This window comes from Chrysochloris asiatica, unplaced genomic scaffold (genome assembly GCF_000296735.1).
Source record: "Chrysochloris asiatica unplaced genomic scaffold, ChrAsi1.0 scaffold00341, whole genome shotgun sequence".
Taxonomy (NCBI): Eukaryota; Metazoa; Chordata; class Mammalia; order Afrosoricida; family Chrysochloridae; genus Chrysochloris; species Chrysochloris asiatica.
The window spans coordinates 137,021-154,031 of record NW_006408859.1 but is presented as its reverse complement, the minus strand read 5'-3'; the positions used below and the strand labels follow the sequence as shown (position 1 = coordinate 154,031).

General features: G+C 40.9%; 1 pseudogene; it reads left to right on the top strand.

Moving 5' to 3' along the window:
- Nucleotides 1–17,010, top strand: part of LOC102827497 — an 84,046-nt pseudogene extending 67,036 nt beyond the window's left edge.
- Nucleotide 17,011: the final 1 nt, after the last annotated feature.

Below are 17,011 nucleotides of genomic sequence, written 5' to 3'. Positions count from 1 at the left end.
TACCTGATGGAATACACAGAAGTCAAATTGACTACATCTATGGAAAGAACCAACCAAAACAAGTCCAGAGGAAGACTGTGGAGTAGACCACTAAGTGCTCATATACAAGATCATGCTGGCGCTGAAGAAAATTAAAATCAATCTATGGGAGCCAAAATATGACCTCGAACATATCTAACCGGAATCATCTCAAGAACAGATTTGGTGCATTGGACACTAAAGATCAAAGACCAGAAGAGTTGTGGGATGACTTCAAGAACGTCATACAGGAAGAAAGCAAAAGGTCATTAAGAAGGCAAGAAAGAAAGTGAAGACCAAAATGGTTGTCAGAAGAGACTCTGTAACTTGCTCTCCAGCATGTTGTTGTTTTTAAGGGCCGTCAAGTTGATTCCAACCCATAGTGACCCTGTATAGGGTTTCCAAGAAGCAGCTGGTGAGCATGACACCAACCTTGCAGTTCAAATGGCTTTGCAGTCTGGCACATTAACCCACAGCGCCACACCAACTTTCCAAGCATAGAGATGCTAAAACAAATGGAAGAAGTGAGGAGTTACAGGAACTGAACAGAGGGGCAGCTCCAGATGACAGAGTCAAATATTATCATGAAATGTACAAAGACTTGGAGTTAGGAAACCAAAAAGGAAGAACACTCTTAGTATTTCTCAAGCTGAGGGAGAAGAAAAAATTCAAGCCTCGATTTGTAATACTAAAAGATTCTTTGGGCAAAATATTGAATGATGCAGAAAGCATCAAAAGAAGATAGAAGGAATACACAGTCATTGTACTAAAAAAAAAAAAAAAAAGTCGATGTTAAACTGTTTCAAGAGGTAACATACAATTAAGAGCCAATGGCACTGAAGGAAGAAGTCCAAACTGCATAGAAGGTGTTGACAAACAATAAGACTCTGAAAATTGATGGACTTTAAATTGAAATCTTTGAACAAACTGAGAAAGTACTGGAGGCACTCACTCAACAATGCCAATACGTTTGGAAGGCAAGTACTTGGCTAACTGATTGTAAGAAACCTGTATTTGTGCCCATTTCAAAGAGAGATGACCCAACAGAATGCAGAAATCATCGGACAGTATCATTAACGTCACATGAAAGTAAAATTTTACTCAAGAGAATTCAAAAATGGCTGCAACATTACATTTATAGGGAACCACCAGATGGCACTGCCCCAATATCTGCTGGAGAAGCTGGAGTCCCAGCCCAGCCTTCCCCTCATGCAGCTGGTCTTTGTCACTGTGGACCCTGAGCGGGATGCTGTAGCAGCCATGGCCCGCTACGTGCAGGATTTCCATCTCCAGCTGCGCGGTCTGATGGGTTCCACTGAGAAGGTGGCCCCGGCTAGTCATAGCTACCATGTGTATTACAGTGCTGGCCCCAAGAATGAGGACCAGGACTACATCGTGGACCACTCCATCTCCATGTAACTGCTCAACCCTGACAGCCTCTTCATCAATTACACAGCTGGAGCAAGTCAGCCGATCAGATCGCAGACAGTGTGCAGCGACACATGGTTGCCTTCTTCAGTGTTCTGGGCTGAGCTGTGGTGCCTGCAGGTCATTAAAAGGAGCTCAGGAGCCGCATGTGTTTGTGTGTTTGTGTGAGTGTGTGTGTATTTGTGTGAGGGCTGCACAACGAAAGTTCAGCTCCCATTTGAGCAGGGTGGGAAGAGCTAGGCAGCCCTTTTGTCTCCAGAGCAGTTTTAAAGTTGTTTAAAGTTGGGCAGCTGTAATGGTAATGCCACTTTATTAGGCTGGGCCAGCCAAGAAACAGATATCTTGTGTTCCAGCACACAGGAGGCAAGGGGCCTGCTAGCCTCCCTTCTTCCCCCACTATTTGTGTGCTGGGCCAGGGCTGGGCCAGTGAGGGGCTGCATAGGTCTGGAAACACGTGTGGACCCGCTGGTGTGTGAGCAGCATCCGGGACATCCAGCCCTGTGTAGTCCTTGGCCAGCTGCAGGGAGGCCAGTATGGAATGACACAAGTCAAAGGCAGGCTGGCCAGCCACCAGCTTAGTAAAGGGGCACCACTCATTGAGCTGGCTGAAGTGTGAGACCCTCTGGTCCCCATAAGTGTGGCCATCAAAGGGTACGTGCTGCTCCTGTTCCTGGAGCAGGACTGGATGGTGCCCTCCCTGTCTTGGACGCGCTGGCTGAACCCTGTCTCCTCAAACTTCTGGGAGGTGGTGATGAAGAGTGTCACATTCCTTTAAACCAGCTCCTCATAGATCAGGGATGGTGGCCTGGCCTCTGCAGCTAGGTCATTGGCTTCTCCAGGCCTTGTCCCCTCGGCCTCCAGGTAATTTTTGGGCTCCAGGAAACCTTCTTCATCACCAAGGTGCTCCAGGGAGTCATCCAGCTGCTGCTCCTCCTTGGGCCACAGCCTCTCGTCCCTCAGCAGTCACTGCTTGCCCACCTCCCTCCTCTGCAGCTTCTGGAGGGTCTCCAGCTATTCCTTCACATGCCTCCAGTACAAGACTTCCACGTCTGCAAAGGATGGGCCCTTCCACCACGGTTTCCTGCTGTCCATGTGGTCAGCATAGGTGGCCAGGTACCACTGGTGGAAGTTCTGCAGCTTGGTGGCCTGCTTCCTCTTGTGCTTCTGCCCTGGAACTTCCTCCACACAGGAGGCTGCTTGGCCGGCTTCTTGTCAGAGATGAAATCAAGGGTCTGGTAGACCAGCAAGTACAGGTACTCCACCTTCTTACTGTAGACACAGGCAGAGCCCTGAATCAGCAGCGCTGCCTCAGTGAAGTTCATCAGGACCAGGCCGCGACCTCAGGCTTGACTTCTGAGGAGTCCAGTGTTCTCAGCCTGCCACTATTTCCAGTGTCATTTTGCTGTTCCTGCCCAGGACAGTATGCAACGCACATCACCTCGACCATTTCTTTTTGGTACAGTGACTGTATAGTCCTTCTATCTTCTTTCAGTACTTTCTGCATCATTCAATATTTTGCTTATAGAATCCTTCAATACTTCAACCTGATGCTATACAAGTTGGGTATGGGTTGGAACCAACTTGTTGGTGCATAACAACAACAATGCAAGCCATGGTATTTTCAGTAGCCTCATGTGCATGTGAAAGTTGAACAATGAATCAGGAAGACTCTAGAAGAATTGATGCATTTGAGTTATGGTGTTGGAGGAGAATATTAAAAAAGTACCATGGACTGCCAGAGGAGCAAAGAAATCTGTGTTGGAAGAAGTACAGCTAGAATGCTCCTTGGAAGCCAGGATGGTGAGACTTTGTCTCTCATATTTGAGACATATTATTAGGAGCAACTGGTCCCTGGGAAAGGGTATCATGCTTGATAAAGTGGAGGGTCAGCGAAAAAGTGGAAGACCCCCAAGAGATGGATCAACGCAGTGGCAGCAACAATAGACTGAAGCGTAGCAACACTTGTAAGGATGGTGCACGTCCGTGTAGTATTTCGTTCTGTTGTGCATAGGTTGAGGCTATATGTTGGAACCAGCTCAGTGTCACCTAAAAGTAAAAACTGTTGGTGAGTTTGAACCACTGACCTTACGGTTGAAACCAACCTTGAGGTCAAATGACTATCCTACAGCACCACACCAGAACTCCATGGCTTGGATTTAGTAAGCATTGCATTTAGTAAGCATTAAAACAACAATCAAGAAAATGACAAGAAAATGCACAAAATGAACACAGCACGGAAAATTATCAGGAACAAAGTAAACAGTAGCACCACACACACACACACACACAATTTTGAAAAACACTGCAAGTTATGCATAGAAGAGGCGGCAAGATGGTAGACTAGGCAGAGAGGCTTTGTGTTGTTTTTATGCTTACTAAATTTTTGTGTCTGTTTGAGGACTAGGGTGCACCTAATCCAAATATGTGTTAGAATGGATTCAACAGCACCTAAAACAGCAAATCTTTGTGATTTATCTCACAAATACAAGTGGATCCGAATTCAGGAGGATCATGTACTGCCTTTCTTGTTTTCATGTAAAAGTATATTAATTTTCTTTAAGGTTACCCTTCAATTTGTTAATTTCTTATCCATTTAAAACAGTCTTTCAATATTTTGTATATGTCTTCCCTTTGCCTTCTTGCCCGCATGCTTTCTGCTGAGAAATCAAAGCTTAGTTTACTTGGTTCTCCTCTAAAGTGTTGCTGTGAATCACAACTGACTCGATGGCACTTAACAACAGCAATGGTTGCTATATGTGGAGGCTTCAAAGAGTTCATGGAAAATTTTTATTGTATTTTAAATCCACTTTCCACCAACTTTTTGCAGTCTTTTCGTATTTGTAAGTAAAATGGATAGAATGGATGTTTCGATTATGCAAAAAATGTAGTATATGAGGTACTCTTCTGGGTTTAAATGTTGTATTAGTGGGCTGATCAGTTAAAGATGTGAGTCTTGCTCTCTGGAAAGTATGAGGAAGGGATTCAGACATTGGGTAAAGAATGCCACAAACAGTGCTCAACTTGAGGTAGAGAAAATGTCTGAGGCCAGTCAGGTAGGACCCTTTATGTGTCACTTTTATGGCTATCTTATACATAATGGAAGGAGCTCTGGTAGCGTAGTGGTTACAAATCAGGCTGTGAACCTCAAGGTCAGCAGTTCAGAACTACCTGCTGCTATGTGGGAGAAAGATGAAGCTTTCTGCTCCCTTAAAGATTTACAGCCTAGGAAACCCTGTTCAGGGTCCCTCTGGGTCAGAACCGACCGACAGCCCTTAACAATAACAACATACATAATGGAAAGGTTTGCAAGGTTTTTGCAGACAGATAATGTGATCAAATTTGCTTTTTAAGAGCGCTAACTGTGGTTTCAGGGCAGTACACTTTTTAGAAATGCAAAACTAGATGCAAGACCAGTTAGGAAGCTAATTCTGGAATCAAGCTGTTGGCTTGGTCTAAGGTCATGAGAAGGAAAGATGGATTTGGGAACTTGGATAGGACTTAGTAGGTAATAAACTGACTGTGAGGGTTGAAGTAGTGTCATGTTGTTGTTGTTATGTGCCGTGGAGTCGGTTCTGACTCATAGTGACCCTGTACAGGGTTTCCGAGGCTTGAAATCTCAACAGGAGCAGAAAGCCTCATCTTTCTCCCGCGGAACAGCTGGTAGTTTCGAACTGCTGAGCTTGCAGCTCGCAGCCCGATTCGTAACCACTACGCTACCAGAGCTCCTTAGTGTCATGCTAAGTGTGAGAAAAAACTCCTGTGGGCGTGGTCCATCTTCAGGAATTCATGGGATTGCTAGCCTGGCAAACAGATTGTTGATTTACATACAGGGAAGGATATGTAACCTGGCTGTTCTAGGACTGGGAAATTTAAATAAGAATACAGCCATTAAGACAAAGGGCAAGCCATTTTGGCTTCTCTGAGGGGAGGGAAAATGGGACAAGCCATAGAAATGTATATGGAGAACTGGAACGGGAGGAGGGGCTTTTTGGAGATAAGTATAAAAACCATTTGTGGCAGGCCATGTGGTACGTCTGCCTGTGTCTACAGGGCTGGGTGCTAGATTTTGCAAAATCGAATAAAGAAAACCTCGCTCTCACTAAAATGAGTGCAGATTGGATTACTTGAGCCGTTTGTCAGTATAGACTGTGAGACCTAAAGAGAAGACTCCATTTTGTACTTTAGCCGGAACACGTCTCTCTGTTTCAGGAATGCGCCATAAGAGCAGCCCTCCTCCCCTAGCAAATAGTAAAGAATAGATAAACATTGCCTGACAACTCAAGGCTGGATAATATATGTCTTCCTTTACCCTAGCCTAGCAACTTAGACCACCAGTAATGACCAATTAAATTGTAACATCTCATACTTTGCCAATTGTTAACCAATCCTAAAGTAACTAAGCTGATGACCCCCGAATCTGCTTGCAATCTCTATAAAAACCCCTCTGACAAAGAGTTCGGGACTCCATCCCTAATCCGCTGCTTCGGATGCAGGTGGGGCCCGAGCTGGAGCTTGAATAAACAACCCTTGTGTATTTGCATCAGCATCGGCTCCTTGGTGGTCTTTGGGGACCCCTGAAATCTGGGCATAACAGGACAATGTTTCTCAAACTAAGGATGACTCCAAAGTTTCTGGTTTATACAGTTGAATGTGTGGTGGCTCCTTCCCTGGAAGGGGGCTTGCGGGAGCAGTTATGGAGGGAGGGACCATGAGTTAGAGTTAAAAGACAAGAGTTTGAGGGACCTTTGAGACATCCAAGGAGAAATTTAAGGACTTGTAATTAGAAGAGAAGTCTGAACTGGAAATAAAAACTAGTACTAGATATACCAAGTAAGATGAACTTTGATATAATGGATGCTTTATTTTGTTAAATGAAATACAATGAATTTATTCAGCAAATATTAATTGACCAAATAATGCCTGGAATAGCACCAGGTAATTTGTGGAAATCATTACATATCTATCTACCCATTGAGCTATCTACACACACAGACACTCACACAATTTAATGCTTTATTATAAGATATGACGAAAATATGTATGCTTGATATGGAATTTTATATAAGTGGAATAATACATTATATATATATTTTTGTATCCAACATTATCCATGCATTATGAGTCTCAATTTTCTTGTGTGCATCTGTAATTTATTAATTTTCATTACTGTATGGGGTTTCACTGTGTGAAAATTACATAATTTATCACATCTACTATTAATGGACATTTGCACTGATTCTTATTTTTGGCAATTATAAGAAAAAGTGCTTTAAAAAAATTCTCATTATGTACCTGTTGTAGCTACAGTCACAAATCTCCAGGGAATAGATAGATCTCAAAAGGAATTTCCTTCTCCTAGGGTGTGTGTTATATGCAGCTTTACTAGGTCTGTCTCCCATATTTTCCAAAAGAGTTATATCCCTTGACTTGCTCACATGAGTATATTAGCAGTGCCTGTATAATTCACATCCATGCATCTTCAGTATTACATGAGGGGTCTTGGAGTTTCACAACATAACTTATGTTTAGGATTGTCAGTTGCTTTAATTTTACCACATAATGTGTATGTGGAGGCACTTCATAGAATTTCTGTGAGAGTTAATGAGGTTGAATATCTTTATACACACTTTTAGATCATGTATACTTTCAGTGAAATTTCAAACTTCACAGCAGGTATTAAATATTGCGTCTCTTATCTGAATTCACCCTTGAGTACATGCTCTGTGATGGTGGGATGCATTCTTTAAGCATTTATCCTTTACAATACGCACAATGTTCAATTTTCTCATTAGACGGTAAGGAAGGGACTCTTTTGGAGGTGTTTTTGCTATCTGTGATTCTGTTATTACTCATGTTATTCATGCTCATTCAGTCTTTCTTGTATTATGTATTCTGAGAAATCTCAGACAGTTAAACCAAATTCAAGCTTATAAATATCCTGACCCACTTAGGCCATTCACAGGCGGGGTGTGAATCCATGTTGGGATTGATTTACAGTCGGAGCTGCCTACTGAAGGTTTCTTTTTCCATTCGTAACATAAAATACACACCCAGACTCACAAAGGGATACTTTTCTTTTTTTTATCCTGAAAGAAAAGAAGCAACGGGGAAAAGGCTATTGACGTGTTGGTGAACTACTGCCACAGTGAGAACACCCTGACCATAGATCTACAAGTGTCTCAAAAGTCATGGAAATGTGTTTTCCTATATAGAGAGTGAGAGTACAGGATATAAAGACAGCCCAGCTGTGAGGAAGTGAAATGAGCAGGTATCATCAATGGATAGTAAATCAGAATGTTTTAGGCTAAGGTCACCTTTACTCTGAGGTATTGTTAGTTACCATTGAAAAACACTCCGACTCATGGTAACTTGATGTATAGCATTAGGGAACATTGCTTGGTCCTGTTCTAGCCTCATAAATTTTGGTGTGTTTGAGACCATTGCTATAGCATCTCATGGAGGGTGTCTTAGGCCAGATTTCCTACAGAAGCAAAACCAATGAAACATATGTACATGCGTTTATTATCAAGGAAATGGCTTACAACGCAGAGCCCCAGGTCCCTAGTGGAAGAGAAAGAGCCTTTCCTACATGTCCATTATATTGGGAGCAGGTGACACCCCCAATGAAGCGTCCCTTTAATTGATTGGCTGCTCATAGCCACTCATCAGATTAACTATGCCTGTGATAGGTTTCATCACTGGATGAATAAGTGCATCTCAGCTGTTAAGCTTCTGAAATCCTGGCCTAGTCAAGTTAACAAAAGCCCTAAGTATTACAGATGCGTTCCCTCATTTTCTCTCACTGACCCTCAAAAGTTACTAAATACAAATATCCTTTCCCAGTGAATGATCTTCCTTATGATGTGTACAATTAAACAAGATGAAGTCTGTCTATCCTTGTTTCTAAAAGGCATTCTTACTATATATCCTCCAAGACTGATTTATTTGTTCTTCTGCAAGTCCTGGTACATTCAGCCTTCTTAGCCCACATCACAGTTCAAATGCATCAATTCCTCTTCCATCATCTTTTCCATCATCGTGTTTTCACATGCATTTGAGGAGACTGAACAGACCCTGGCTTTGGTCAGGCTCACCCTAAACATAGAGGGACATCTTTGCATTTTAGAACTTTAAAGAAGACTTTTGCTGCAGATTTTCTCAATGAAATGACATGAGATTTCTTGACTATTCCTTGTATGGACATTGACTATTGATCCAAGTAGAATAAAATCTTGACTATTTAAAGTTTTTCCAAAATTTATCATAATGTTATTTATAGGACCACCTGGGAAGATTTTTAATTTTCTTTCTGTTCAGGAGTAATTGATATTGAGGATCACATAGTCATAAAATCTCTGCAAGTGATTATTAAAGTGGGGGCTGAGAGTGGCCAGATTCAGGAACTTTGTGGAGGAGAGAAATTTAACCAGTTTCGTTAACTGGAACTTGATACTTGATAATTGGGGAGAAGCAATTTTGTTACTCTTTTATGAGGCAAAGAAAAGAAATTGGATTGTTTGTGTCTGGCCTTGTCCTAAGTAAAATGGGACATCTCTAAGTCTTATCTAAGTCATAAGGGAAGGCTGATTATTTGCAGTAAACAGGCTTCCTGAACATGAAATGTGGGGAGATTTCTTTAACCATTATGATTTTCGAATATCACAGGGTTCAGGCACAATTTTAAATGAACAGTCTCTTTTCTTTTTTCCTCTTCATTTCTACAACATATGTACGCTGATCACCTTGCGGTTCCCAGAAGTTGAGGGAAGGAGAACGTTCAGTTAAGATCTGGTCTGTTCTTTTCTTGGTGGTGGAGATTCTAGGTGTCATAGGTTAATGCAAGATGATGTCCCTTAAATGTCCCACTTGAATGGGCGCTGGGCTTCCACTTTTACTTTGCTTGTCTCTCCCTGTCTCTGGATCCCAAGTTAATGTATTTACAGAATCCTAGCTTTACTTGGATCCACAATCAATGGTCATAGAGACAACTGTAGAGGAATCAAACTGCATTGAGCGTATCTACTGCAAAAGAACTCTATAAAATGTTAAAAAGCAAAGACATCAATTTGAGAACAAGGTGTACCTCTCCTAAACTATGGTATTTTCAGTAACTGCATATGCATGCAAAGGCTGGACAATGGATAAGCAAGACAGAAAAACTGATGCCTTTGTATTATGGTGGTGTCAAAGAATATGGTCTATAACACAGACTGCCAGAATGAAGAAATCCATTTTGGAAGAAGTATAGCCAGAATTCCTTGGAAGTGATGACATATACTTTGACCATGTTGACAGGAGGGACCAGCCCTTGAAACAGGACATCATGTTTGGTGAAGTAGAATCAATGAAAAAGGGAAAGACACTCACTAAGAAGGACAGGCACAGTGGCTGTCACAATGGGTTAGAAATGGCCACAGTTGTGAGGATGCTGTAGGCTCAGGCAATGTTTTGTTCTGTTGTACACAGGGTCCTAGGAGTTGGAACCAACTTGATGGTACACAACAGTAGAAACACCAGTGACTTTCAGTAAAGTGACCTTCAGCATCAAAATGTTTTTTGGTCACAGGAAACCCCAAATTCCTTCTATCTGCCTTTTCATGTCTTGAATGTTTATTAGTTGACTTATATTTTAATACATAATGCTTCTTGGAGGCCAAGATGGCCAAACTTTGTCTCTCATACTTCGGGCATATTGTTAGGAGGGACCAGTCACTGAAGAAGCATATGTTTGGTAAGGTGGAGGGTCAGATAAAAAGAGGAAGACCCCCAATGAGATGGATTGGCCGAGTGGCAGCATCGATGGACTCAAGTGTGGCAACAGTAGTGAGGTTGGCCTAGGATCGGGCAGTGTTTCGTTCTGCTGTGCATAAGGTTTCTATGGGTCAGTACCAACTCGATGGCACCTAATAACAAAAATATGAAAAGGGTTAGAAAAAGTTCATAGAAAATTTCTATTTTCTTTTAATTCCATTTTGCACTTTTGAAGTCCCCTCATATATATGCTCATATACAGAGAATGAAATATACATATATAAACTTTTTGCAGTGTAAATTAGAGCCTCTTGTTTAGAATGGTTTTTTGATTGTAGCTTGTGTAAGAAAATGCTGTTGATTTTAAAGAGTTATATTTCAACCAATTTCTAGACTCTTACTGGGAAATTTAATATCTCTGTTGAGTTCTGCATCTTTCAAAGTAAAATAGTCATTGTTTTGTGATATATTTTTGTCTCCACACTCATTGCCATGCTATTTGCTTGTATAATCCTGTGTGTTTTGCATAGATCCTCTTGGTTTCAGTGGCTGCTCAGAGCTTTACAAATATGACCTTTCCTCCCATCAGTGAGAACTGAGCTGCATCAGTCAGGGCACCTGCACCACGATGATGGCACAGCCCCAGCTCCTCATGGTGTTGCTGCTCTGGGCATCAGGTGAGGGAATGAAAAGCACTAGACTACTATCTTTGTAGATTAGGAAAAACTGATTTTAGAAGTACAGTGAAATAACAATTATTTCCCAAACAAATGTTCATACTCATAACAGTTCTGTGTGTCATGTAAATGATATGCTTTAAAATGTGTTGACAAAGTGTATATATACATGGTAATTGTGTCCTCTGATTACAGGTGCCTGTGGGGACATCATAATGACCCAGTCTCCAGCCTCCCGGGCTGTGTCTCTAGGAGAAACAGTCACCATCAACTGCAAGTCCAGCCAGAGTCTTACCTTTGGTAGCTATCAGGCCTTATCCTGGTATCAGCAAAAAGCAGGACAAGCTCCGAAGCTTCTCATCTATGATGCATCCAGCCGGGCATCTGGGGTCCCTGACCGATTCAGTGGCAGTGGGTCTGGGACAGACTTCACTCTCACTCTCAGCAGGGTCCAGGCTGAAGATGTGGGTGATTATTTCTGTCTGCAGGGTCGTAGCACTCCACCCACACTGCTTCAGCCCTTAACATAAACCTCCTCCCCAGGCTGGGCCAGGAAGGCTCTGTAGCAGCAGCTGCTTCCTCCCCACAGGACCTGAGTTTGCACTCTTCTTCCATCTAGTGTGTCTTCTGAAATATATATGGGATGGATTCTAAGATTTAGGAGCTATTTAAGTTATTTAAATATTGATTTAAGCTATTTAAATCAATGTTTCTTTGATTCCTTGTTGTGTAAGGTCCCTCTAACAAAATACATTCCAATACTTGTAGTAATTTTCTACTGCTGCTATAATAATTTATAAAAATTTAGTGACACAAAACAACAAAATTTTCTAGTTTACAGTTCTGGAGGGCAGAAGTCCAAAACAATCTGACTGGGCTACCATCAAGGTGCCAGTAAGGCTGCATTCTTGAACCCATGACATCAGTATCAAGGGACAAAATCAAGGAAGAGTGAGGAGCACTCCAGAGTTTCCAGGACAGAATGTGTTTTTTGCTTCTGCCAGTTTCTGGTGGGTGTTGCTGTTCCTTGGTTTGTGGCTGTATCATTCCAGTTATCAAGTCTAACATCCTCAAATCTCTCTCGGCTTCATCTCAGATCATCCTTTCTTTTTGCCGCTTAGTCTCAGTGTTATTAGGTTACACAAGATGATGTTGTTGTTAAGTACTGTGAGTCAGGTCCAACTCATAGCAACCCATATAGCTTTAAGCTGCTGACATTGTGGTTAGCAGTCGAGTGCTTATCTTACAGTGCCACAGCAGAAGTCCTAATTTACGATAATTTCTCCATCTCAGTATCCTTAAATTAATCACATATACAAAATTTTGCCATATAAGACAGCATTTATAGATTTCAGGTATTAGCACCTGATATCTCTGGAGGCAGTATTTCAGCTACTGTCATACGTACTGGAGTCCTGGAGTCCTGGTGTGGCTCTGTGGGTTAATGTGCCAGATTGCAAAGCCGTTTGAACTGTAAGGTTGGCAGTTTAAGCTCACCAGTCACTCCTCGGAAAACCTATATAGGGTCACTATGGGTCAGAACTGACTCGATGCCACTTAATAACAATATCATACATTTTGGATGAATGTTGAAAATCATTTGCTGATGAAATAATTGTGGTAAATTGATTGTTTATCATCATGATGTAAACATTTTTTAACTAGCAATGTGTTTGCCTTAATGACTTAACATTTTTTAATATTACTTTAGCTATCCTATCTGTGGTTAAACTCCTTGGGCTGGCACAAACAATTTGTGTTGGATGTGTGTCCTGGTGTCACAAGGCCACATATTTCATGATTCTACTTAATGAAACAAGGAAGTCTGGTAGCATAGTTTACGAGTTGGGCTGCTAACCTCAAAATTAATAGTTCGAAACTACCAGCATTCCAGGAAGAAAAGTGGCTTTCTGCTCCTATAAATATTTACAGTCTCAGAAACACTATGCAGTGTTGCTATGAGTCAAAGTCAACTCCACGGCACACAACCATCACCCCTACTTAATAAAATATTTAGAATGTTTACGTGTATAATAACCAAAATTTATTAGTGGTTATCAGAGGTTGGAGAGTAATGAAAAAGTGAAGACAGTGTATGAGCTTCTGTTAAGGTGATGGAAATATTTGGAAATGGATAGTAGGGATGGAAGAGCAACATGAATGTCATTATTGCCATTGGATTGCCAGTGTTGAAATGGCAAATCTGTTACACTTATATTTAACACAACATAAATGCATATATATTATATAGGGTTTCTGAGGTGCGTCAGATTATTTTCAACCACAGACCTTGAACAAACCAGGCTTGCAGTCCCATGCTTATCCTATGGCACAACACCTTGTTAAGTGCCATAGAGTCAGTTTTGACTCAAAGGGGTCCGTATGGAATTTCTGAGGCTTTGAATCTTTGCAGAGCTGAAAGCCTCATAATTTTTCCATGGCGTGACTGTTGGGCTTGAACCGCGAACGTTGTGGTTCACAGTCCAGTGCTTATCTTTTGGAGCCATCACGTTTCCATGTATATAGTCTTCAAAGCACATGGTGCTCTAACTATGGTGCTTTCTTTTATTGGCTGCCTCCATTTCTTTTTCCAACTCATCTCTTAAAAAATTCTACAACTTGCATTTTTATCTACAATAAAATGAAGTTCAAAGGTCAGTCTTGACTCTTAATCTCTAAGTCATGTAGGCCTTTTTGCAATCCTTAGTCTGATTTCTTTACTTTTCTATATGGAAAAACAATGAAAATATTTAGCATTGTGATATACTTTAACGATCTCATGTAACTGTCATCAAAGGTATTAGCAGGTCATTGCAGTAGGTGGCCTCACCTGACTGCTTGGTCAGTCGGTGGTGTGGGAATGAGAACATTTCATGGTTCTCTGTCCCAGCCATGCATTCAGAGCACACCTTCCCTTGAGGACTTGCATCCCTAACCTGAAGTAGTGATCAGCTTCCTATAGGACACTTGACAAGGATGATGTCCAATCCAGGCCTTCCCCCCGAAAGAGTGTCCCCACTTACAAAGCATGCTGTCATGACTAGCAAGTGGCTGCGAATCTCCCGTGTCCATCTGTTTACTGGAGGATGGCTTTCTTCTTGCTGAGTGACAACAGCCCCGCTCTGACCTTTGCAAGACAGTGAACCCTCACCATCAGTTGTGCAGCTATACCTTTTCCAGTGATGTTGAATGTCAGCTTTTGTTCAGAGCTCCTCAGACTCCTTCGCACCAAGGTGCCATACCAACTTCTATACATCTTACAGCTACTCTTTCATCATTTCATAATTCTTTTCTTTAACTTCCCTTTTCCCAACTGTTGGTTGCCTTCCAGAATCTATCTGATTTTGTTCATGATCTTCAAGCAATTGTTTTTTGAATTTTGACTGAAGAATATCTCTGTGGGATGTTTGTCTGGTTGCAACTTGTCTGGTTGTAATTTACTTGGCTGTGTAGGTTGCAAATTGCAAACAGATAGAAGAAGAAATGGAACATAAATTTATATTTTAGTAATTTAAACATTTTGGAAATATATTTTGCTGGTGATCTCTATCTTAATGGCATGCTGTTCAAAGAATATATTTTCTGTATGTTTCAATGCTTTGAGATTGTTCAGATTTGTTTATGGCTCAACATATAAACAGTATTTGGGTGGTTCCAATGTGATAATTTTGAAATGTATTCCTGGAATGTTAGTGTGGTAATACATTCATAGCTATAAGATTTTTGGTCTTGATAGTTAAGTCTTTTACATTGTTATTGTTTTCTATGTTCTTCATATTTCACTTTATTTTCCTGCTTGTTTTAGGAAGTACTGAGAGTGGGGGTGGGGAATAATTTATCCCACTTTGATTGTGTATTTGCAAAACTTTGTGGTTTTACAATTTTTTTCTTTATATATAAAACTGCTAAGCCTAAGTTGAGCAGTTCAAATCCACCAACTGCTCTGTGGGAGAAAGATGAGGCTTTCTGCTCCTTTAAAGAGTTATACAGGAAACCCTATACAGGATCACTATGAGGTGGAACCAACTCAATGACACACAACAAACACCACAACCACCATATATTTTGAAGTTATATTATTAAATGGATATAATTTAAGATTTGTATCCTCATCACTAACACTATATGGTGTTGGAAAAGAATATTGAAGTTATCATGGACTGCCAGATGTACAAACAAATCTATCTTGCAGAAAGTATAGTCAGAAAGCTCCTTACAACCAAGGATAGCAAGACATAGTTTCACTCCCTTTGTGTATGTTATCAGGAGATACTAGTCGTTGAAAAGGTGAATTACAGGGACAGTGAAAAACAGGAAGGTCCTCAGCAAGATGGGTTGACACAGTGGCTGTAGCAATTAATGGGCTCAAATGTACCAATTCTTGTAAAGATTGCCCAGCACCGGACATTTCCTTTTATAATCTGTGGTCACTGTGGGTCAGCTAACAACAACAATTTCTTCATGGTGAATTGATTGTTTTATCACCCTGACATGAAGTTTCTTTAACTAGTAATGTGTTTTGCCTTAAAGTCTATACATTGTGGATAGTAGAATAGCTATCCTACCTTTGGTTTATTGTTGTTGTTAGGTGCCATCTAGTTGCTACTTACTCATAGTGATCCTATGCACAACAGAATGAAACACTGCCTGGTCCTGGGCCAACCTCATAATTGCTGCCACACTTGAGCCCATTGATGCTGCCACTATGCCTACTTTGAGGAGGTAGCTCTTTCCCAGTCAAATTTTGAGTGCCTTTCAATCTGAGAGTCTCATTTTCCAGCATTGTATCTGACAGTGCTTCTCTGCTATTCATATGTTTTTCAGTGACTAAATATTTGGAAGTGGTTCATTACTCCTTCCTCCTAGTTTGTCTTCATCTGGAAGCTCACCTGAAACCTGTCCACCATGGGTGGTATTTAAAATACCAGTGGCATAGCTTCCAGAATCATAGCAACTCACAAGCTACCACAGTATGACAAACCAACAGACAAGTGGTAGAAACTTGATTTAAGGTGGAACAAAGAGTTTGTGTTGGAATGCTGTCCTAGTATGACACTGTAGGATAAACACTGTGTCATGGAAAGTCTCTGCAGGGTCACTATGAGTTGGAACCAACTGGATGGCACTTAACAACAAGAGCAACATCTAAACTAAAGCTAGCCGTTGAAACCCATCCAGTGGCGCTGTGGAAGAAATATGAATGAAAAGAGAGTTATGAGTGCTGTATAGATTCCAGTCAAGAAAGCACGATGGCTCAGTCGTCCTCTGGTATATGAGTCAGAATAGTCTCCACTACAGCAGGTTTAAAATAATTTTTTTTTCAAATCTTGGGTATAGTGTTATTATGATATATGTACTTTTTATCCATTACTCTACTTGCAAATTTTCTGTAGCTTTCTAATGAATTAGATGTGTCTTTAGTTTTAGTGTTGTATTGGTTGTGTAGTGGTTACGAATCAGGCTGTGAACCTTAAGGCCAGCAGTTCGAAACTAACAGCAGCTCTGTGGGAGAAAGATGAGGCTTTCTGCTCCTGTAAAGATTTACAGCCTCGGAAACCCTGTACAGGGTCGCTATGGATCAGAACCAACTCGAAGACACTTAACAACAACAACAACAATTGGTTATGTGCATTTGTGTGTACTTAATTCAATCTAACAATCTTTTCCTTTCAATTTCAGCATTTATTGAGTAATTACTGATCTATCTGAATTAGTTTCTATCTTATGTTTTTGAGCTTGTTCTTTGTCATATGTATTATACATCGGAGTCCTGGTGTGACACTGTAGGATAATGTACTGGACAGCAAAGTCAGTTTGAACTACATGGCCGTCTCCTTGGAAACCCTATGCAGAGTTGCTATGAGTTACATCTGGCTTGATAGCACCTGATAACAGCAACAACAAAGTCTTTATTTTAGCCATGAGTGTACTGTGTGTTTCAATTAATTTTAGATGTTTATAGGATTTATATGTGTGTTGTAAATTTGCTGAAGAATTACTAAAGAAGTATGATCTCATAAAACATGGAAAGAGAGCAAAATGAAATAATGAAAAAATTATTGATAGTGTTCAATAATTTCTGAATTCTGTTGGATCATATTTCTTTGGAATGGGCACATATATGGATCTCTTCTAAT